A 5,470-nucleotide genomic window follows, 5' to 3' on the forward strand; every position below is an offset into this window, starting at 1 on the left:
CAATTTGCTTGGCAGTAGAATACAATTTGCTAGAGACAGCTCTCCACACCAATGCTGGCGGATCAAGGAGCCATTTCAAAAGGCTCAGTTCTATGGTTCTAGGGCAAACCCCAGATGTGGATGGAAACCTGAAGGGAGTGTAATTGCTGGAGGATGTGTTTAGTCCATGTGCTGGTTTTGGCTGTCTACAGTCCAAAATGTGGCTTCTATTCTCCTCTCTCTTGTGGCACAAAGCAAACAGAGCTGGTTAGCAGGGTGGATGGCTGCTGGAGCCAGGTGTTTTCTTTTCTATGCTTCTGTCCCTCTTGCTGACACCAGATACCCCTTGGCAGAGAGGGCTGGAGGAGCAGCCAGGGCACGCAGCCAGCCCGGCCTGGATTTACATTCCAGGCTGTAATTTCTAAAGCAGTTTATGCAGTGAAGTGTGGACAGACTGTTCAGAATAACAGGAGGAACGTTTCCAGGCAGAGAAAACCTCAGCACTGTGCTGACGTGAAGCCTTTCCCGTCCTCTGCCTCAGTGAGCAGGGTCCATGGCCAGAGTGAACCTTCCTGTCCTGGGAAGGGGCTGCTGCCCTGGCCAGGAGCTCAGGCACTAAATTCAAAGTTATTCATCCAAAGATTTCCACCAATATGTTGTCATCAACATACAAGTGCAGCCAACTTTCCAAATTCCTTGCAGCCTATGAGCCTCCCTTCACAAGGTTTTGGTTTGGGTCCTTTATGGTGGTCCTGTCACCATAAGTTCTGTCTGAGGAAATGCTGCATCAGGAAGACACCAAGAAGCCTTTTTACTTTCTTGTTCTTCACTATCTTTATCCTGCCCTTGTCTTTGGCACAAGATTTTCCCAGGATATATGTGCCAGGTCGGGGCAGTGAATCCATGGGTGCTGGGCAGCAGGAGCATCAGCCTTGAGCTGAGCCAGAATTCCAGCTGGGACTGACTTAGGTAGCCCAGGACAGTATGAAAAAATAGGCCTGGGTTTCTCTTGATCTCCTTTGTCACACCTGTGAGCTAATCTGAGGGGCTAGAAACTAAACTACGTATTGTTTTAAAGTAAGGCCATGTTTTCCAACAATTCAGGGATTTCAGGAACAAGAGTGTTTAAAAAAATCACTTTACATCTGAGACTTCATAGAAAACTGCTGGAGCTGGTGGCACAATGTCCTGTTGTAAGCTTGATAGGGCAATAACAAATCTGGCTTTACAAGTCCTTGATTTCCATCTCTGTGGAGTTATTATTTCTGCCTTGTATGTACATTGAAAAACATAGATGGGCTTGGATATTTATTTTTCATATATTTGGTTCATTGAAATCTCAGCCAGGGTGCTATTTAAGTGATGAATTTACTGTTACACAACACTGGGGAAATTCAGGGCTGAGGCAAAGACTCGTGTGGTTCAGAGCTGTAGGTGTTTACTCTAGACACCCTACCCCTAAATGAGACCTCAACACTCTGACTTTAGCACATTCCAGCCCTAAAAATCATCACAGGTTGACCACACAAGTGTGCACTGCCAGTGAGGAGTCCTGGTGATGCCTCAAGTTTTAGTTTTTATATTTTTCACATTCTGTGCTGCTTTAGTGTTGGGTATGGGTTCATATTAGGGGGTGGTGAGCTCTGTGCACAGAGCAGGGAGACAAAACAATTCCTGCTCCAGCTGGGCACCAAGGACAAATGATCCAAATCTCAGGCCCAAGAGCACAAACACCGTGGGCTGGAGAGAGAAAAACAAGCAGGGTGGGACTGGAGGGGCTAGAGCTGGAATGGGACCATGAACTGCAAGATGCAAATGGAGCAGAACTGATCAAAGTGAGAGACCTCGTGCTTGGTTGTGCATTTTGGGGCCATTTTGGTTCATCTTGGGTGCAGCCCTGGCTGGGCTCTTGTGCTGCCCAAGGTGGATCCATGGAGGAGATCCTTTTAATAAATCCCTGCTTTATTCTGTAACTCTGCCCAGCCTCTGTTCTAGCTCAGCCTTCTCAAGGCATCGCTGGCACACCCAGTGCCTTTGATAATGAGTTGCTCCTCTCTGCCCCGTGGAAATAAATCAACATGTGGCTTCTGTCTCCTCCAAGGGAGGGATTACTGTGTTCCGTCTTAACCTGACCCAACACTTTATTTACCCCGTGGGTGTTGATCCTAGAATCTCCATCCAAAGACAATCTCCATCTAAAGACAATCTCCATCCATTTCTCTTTTTTTGACTCCTGTGTGCCCACTGTATCCTGAGATCCCCAGGATACAGTGAAACTTCTGGAACTGTAACAGACATAAATCTCTGTAATTACATTGACCAATTTTCTCAGACTTCCCTTTGAGAGGTTTCTCACTGTCATCTGTGATCAATAAATCTGTGAGCTCCCTCAGCCTGGTGCCTTTCAAAACCTGCCACGCTCTCCCTTCAGGCTTCTGCCAGGGACTTAATGATGGGTCAACATTTATTAAACACAGACTTCCGTAGCCTACAGCTGGTAAAATTTGTCCTTAAGGCCTGCCTGGGAGTTTGGCAAGGCTTTTGGTGGCTGGTTGCATAAGCTAGGTTTTACTCAAGGTAAATTTAGCTTCCCCCAAAGAATAGTGATGATTTCCTTTCATTCAGAATTTCTAAATTGGACAGGCAGTGTAATTTCTGTGGGATGGTTGCCACAAGGGCTGGGTGCTGTTTTTTTGGTAAATATTTGTCAAATTAAATGTTGCATTTGCTTCTGCTGGTTTTTGTACCCTTGTTTGTGGTGAAATCCTCAAATACCTGAGCTAATGCATTTGCTGTCAGGAATGCCTTTGGGAAAAGTCACTGTGAATGATTTGCAGAGAGGAAATGTATCAATTTGCAGGTGTGGAAATTTTCATCAGAAATCCATGTCAGTGAGTCTGTTGAAATCTCATCTGACTCTGGTGTCCAATCCAAACTGAGTGGCAAAAACCAGAGAATTCTCTGCAGAAATACCTGCTGGAAATGAACCCAGTAAATGATAATGGGTTCTTTTTAAGTCATGAGAGGCAAAGAAGGAAAATACAAGAAATTATTGCCTTTGCTTCACTCTGAGACATGGCTCTGGCCACCTTGCACTTGCTGATTAGTTATGTGGGCATCAAGGGAGTGTAAAGCCTCTGTCTGCAAAGAGATGCAAAGAAGCCATGTCACAGGACGCACAGTTGGGCTCAGGAACCAGTTAATGGCATCATGACTGGCACTTTCATTGTCTGTTTTATTGTGGCAAATGAGGATCATCTCCATTGCCTGAATCCTTGGAACCTGTCACTTGTAATACACTGTTAATACATCAGTTGCCCAGAGCATGAAGGTGATTGCTGTATCCACAGTGGTGCCTGCAGACTGCTCCCATATTTGCCCCTTTTCTTCTTCCTCATACTCATTAACTGAGGGGCAAAAAGTGATGTGGGGCAAATACATTATGCTGGTAGTTTAATAGGTTTTTTGGCTTCTGTTCCATGGTGCAGAATGACTGAGAGCTTTAACCATCCTGACCCTGCAATGTGAGATACAAACCAGAGTTTGTTCTCCTTGTTGGGCACGTAGAGATCAGAATTCCTGGATGCAAATCATGCTGGAGTGTTTTGGATAGCTGCTGCTTCTGGGAGCAAATGATCCTGAGACATTAAATTCTTTCAAATGTCCATTCAGCATGACATCAGTGCTGGCACTGAGACGTCTGTGTGTTCTCTCTCCCACCACTCTCTGCTTCTTCACTCTGCTTTTTGCAGTCCAAAAGCCACTAGAGTTGCTGCTGATTGGAACAAACAAAATGCAGAGTCCCATCAGAGAATTAGGATTACTTAGAGGAAAAAGAGAAAAAAAAAGAAAGGATGAAAAAGCCTGGAATAAATGTAAGTGCTTGTGGGAGATGAAACCATGAGCCCTCTCCAGAGCAGGCACTGTGTGAGTGTGGATTTCTCCCAGTCTCAGTGCTGGGCCAAGCCCTCCTCCTCACAGGGATTTCAGTCTCTACTGTCTCTTGGACAGAGAGAGAAATTAAAAACCCTGGTGACTTCATAAGGTGGAAAAATGTCCATTTGTGAGAAAGTTTACACCAGCAAGCCCTTCTGAAGAGGCCCCATATTGGATGCCAAGGTAATGTTTCTGTGAAATGTGGCATTGCAGGATGACTCCTAGCTAATAAATCAGTGATGATAAAATCCATTCCTCTAGGGAAGGATACAGATTCCTTTCTTGCCTGATGTGTATGGGCTTGATTTCTAAACATCTGTCTACTTCATTTCTTGTCATTGCTGTAGTAGCACCAAGAGCCAAAGTGTTTGCTATCTATCTCTTGAAACCATGCCTTGAAAAGGTCATCTGCTCCTCAGGCCTCAGAAAAGGCAGGACCTGGATGCTTCCCTCACCCCAGGGCCCTGGCCAGCCAGTCCTGCTGGCAGCAGGGAGGATTTCATTCCTCCTATGTCTAGTCCAGTGTTTGGTGGGTATCTGAGCCTGCTGTCACCACCCTAGCTCTGCAGGAAGCCTTTTCTCAAAGTGATGATAGGAATTTCACTGACTGGTGTCACTCTTCATGTCAACACAGCTGCCCAAGGAAGTAGGAACCAATTCCCTTCTTTTTCCTTTGGGCAATGCTGAAAAAATTTGGAATTATCTTGCGGTTTGTAAAATTAGAGATTGACTTCTCAGACTTGGGATGTGCTTCCATATTGATGCCTCAGGTTTTGGCTTTTATATTTTTCAGATTCTCTGCTGCTTTAGTGTGTGGGTCTGAGCTTCACATTAGGGGATGGTGAGCTCTGTTCACAGAGCAGGGAGACAAAACAATTCCTGCTCCAGCTGGGCACCAAGGACAAATGATCCAAATCTCAGCCCAGGAGCACAAACACCGTGGGCTGGAGAGAGAAAAACAAGCAGGATGGGACTGCAGGGGGAAAGCTGGAATGGGACAATGAACTGCAAGATGCAAATGGAGCAGAACTGATCCCAGTGACAGACCCCGTGCCTGCTCGTGCATTTTGGGACCATTTTGGTTCATCTTGGGTGCAGCCCTGGCTGGGCTCTTGTGCTGCCCAAGGTGGATCCATGGAGGAGATCCTTTGAATAAATCCCTGATTTATTCTGTAACTCTGTCCAGCCTCTGCTCTAGCTCAGCCTTCTCAAGGCATCAATACCTTGAGTATGACGCAGTTCCTTTGAGATAAACTTGCAGGTAAATACCTGGGTTTGATGAGAGCAGCAAAGGGCTGGGAATTAGGCAGGTGAGTGAATGTGTGTGGGACTGCAAATAAAGAAACAGATTTGTGGGGCTGTACCCAGAATTTTTGCCCAAACTGAGGAAGAGGGAGGAGCTGGGTGTATATTGGGACAAACAGATCTCTGCATTTTCAAAGTGGTTTGAGGGAGAGTCAAAATCCTTAGAGAAATGTGCTTTACACCCATCATGGCCATGAGATAAAGCAAATATTTCTGTTGTGCTTGTGCCAGCAGAAAAGTCTCTGTCATT

The sequence above is a fragment of the Geospiza fortis genome, unplaced genomic scaffold (genome assembly GCF_000277835.1).
Source record: "Geospiza fortis unplaced genomic scaffold, GeoFor_1.0 scaffold244, whole genome shotgun sequence".
In the NCBI taxonomy this organism is placed as follows: domain Eukaryota; kingdom Metazoa; phylum Chordata; class Aves; order Passeriformes; family Thraupidae; genus Geospiza; species Geospiza fortis.